The 1,860-nt window shown below is 43.1% G+C and overlaps 1 long non-coding RNA gene across 1 annotated transcript in view; it reads right to left on the bottom strand.

The window, feature by feature from the left end:
• The window catches only part of LOC112079460 (uncharacterized), a 5,686-nt gene extending 4,478 nt beyond the window's left edge, over window positions 1-1,208 (bottom strand). The window contains exons 1-2 of the long non-coding RNA XR_002895952.2: window positions 851-1,208; window positions 597-712 (exon numbers count right to left, since the gene is read on the bottom strand). This is a non-coding gene — a long non-coding RNA (uncharacterized lncRNA). The remainder of the gene's footprint in view (window positions 1-596; window positions 713-850) is intronic.
• Window positions 1,209-1,860: the final 652 nt, after the last annotated feature.

Below are 1,860 nucleotides of genomic sequence, written 5' to 3'. Positions count from 1 at the left end.
TGGGCCAAAATTCACCCAACTCATTGTGGGAAGCTTGTAGAAGGCTACCCGAAATGTTTGACCCACGTTAAACAATTTAAAGGCAATGCTACCAAATACTAATTGAGTGTATGTAAACTTCTGACCCACTGGGAATGTGATGAAAGAAATAAAAGCTGAAATAAATCATTCTCTCTACTATTATTCTGACATTTCACATTCTTAAAATAAAATGGTGATCCTAACTGACCTAAGACAGGGAATTTTTACTTGGATTAAATGTCAGGAATTGTGAAAAACGGAGTTTAAATGTATTTTGTTAAGGTGTATGTAAACTTCCGACTTCAGGTGTATATACAGTATACAGTGTTGTGACTTCAACTGTGTTTACAGTATAGAGTGTTGTGACTTCAACTGTGTTTACAGTATAGAGTGTTGTGACTTCAACTGTATTTACAGTATAGAGGGTTGTGACTTTAACTGTATATACAGTATAGAGGGTTGTGACTTCAACGGGCATCATTTGATACTACTGGAGATGACCTCTAGTGCTCTGGTCGAAGGTAGTGGATTTTAGGGAACAGGCTGCGTAAGTGAAGGGATAAAGGTTAATTTACCTGTAACGTGTTGACCATCTCATTGTACTGTCTCTTAGCTTCAGGACTGTCTGGCTCCTCAAAGTGGTCAGCTATGCCGATCTGCACTATGATGGACCTGAGGTTACAACATGCACCTGGAACATAGAGAGGATGGGGGGAGAGGTCACTACTGAGAAGGAAAAGTTGATATTTTGGGGTTTTAGAATCCTAGATTTGTTGAGGTCTATCAGGTGTAAAGATAAGGGGTCAGGGGTCAGAGGTCAGTAACTCACTGTTAAAGTGCAGCAGTGCTTCAGGTGTAACTGGAGTAGAGGTGAGTAGTAGAGTCTCTAGATTCTGTAGTCCTTCTATACACAGCTCTGCTGCCCCCTCCTGGCCCAACTCAGTAACACGCTCCAACTCCAACACCTGGAGACCCACACAGCTACGAACTACAGGGAGAGAGATACTTAGACTTGACAGAGACACAGAAACACAACAAAACTATTCCTAACCCACACAGGTACGAACTACAGGGAGAGAGATACTTGGACTTGACAGAGACACAACACAACTCTGATAGACAGAGACCCAACACAACTCTGATAGAGACCCAACACAACTCTGATAGAGGAGAACCAACACAAACTCTGATAGAGACCACACACTCCTGATAGAGAACCAACCACAACTCTGGTGAGAACCAACACAACTCTGATAGAAGAGCCCAACACACTTCTGATAGACAAGCAGAGACCACAACTGAAGACACACAAACTCTGATGAAGAGAGACCAACACAATCTGATAGAGCCAACACACTTGATGAGACCCAAACTCTGATAGAGCCACCAACCGCTAGAGACCTCACCCCTGCGATAGAGAGCCAACACAACTCTATGAAGAGACCGCACACACTCTGAGTACAGAGCCCAACACAACTCTGAATAAGAGACCCACACACTCTGACAGACAGAGACCCAACACAACTCTGATTATGAGACCACCACAACTCTGATAGAGACACAGACAAAACTCTGAATAGACAGACGACCCAACAAAAACTCTGGAATAGTAGCCAACACAATCTGATAGACAGACCCAACAACTTGAATAGAGACCAACACAACTGATAGAAGGACGCCATTCCAACAAATCTGATGACAGAGACCCAACACAATCTGATAGAGAGACCCAACACAACTTGATAGAAACATCTGATGAACTCAACACAATCTGATAGACGACCACACAATCTCGTGACAGAGACCTAACACACAGACTCTGATAGAGACCCGAACAAC

This window comes from Salvelinus sp. IW2-2015, unplaced genomic scaffold (genome assembly GCF_002910315.2).
Source record: "Salvelinus sp. IW2-2015 unplaced genomic scaffold, ASM291031v2 Un_scaffold8074, whole genome shotgun sequence".
In the NCBI taxonomy this organism is placed as follows: domain Eukaryota; kingdom Metazoa; phylum Chordata; class Actinopteri; order Salmoniformes; family Salmonidae; genus Salvelinus; species Salvelinus sp. IW2-2015.
Note: the sequence above shows the minus strand (reverse complement) of the source record. Positions and strands in the feature narration are given on the sequence as shown.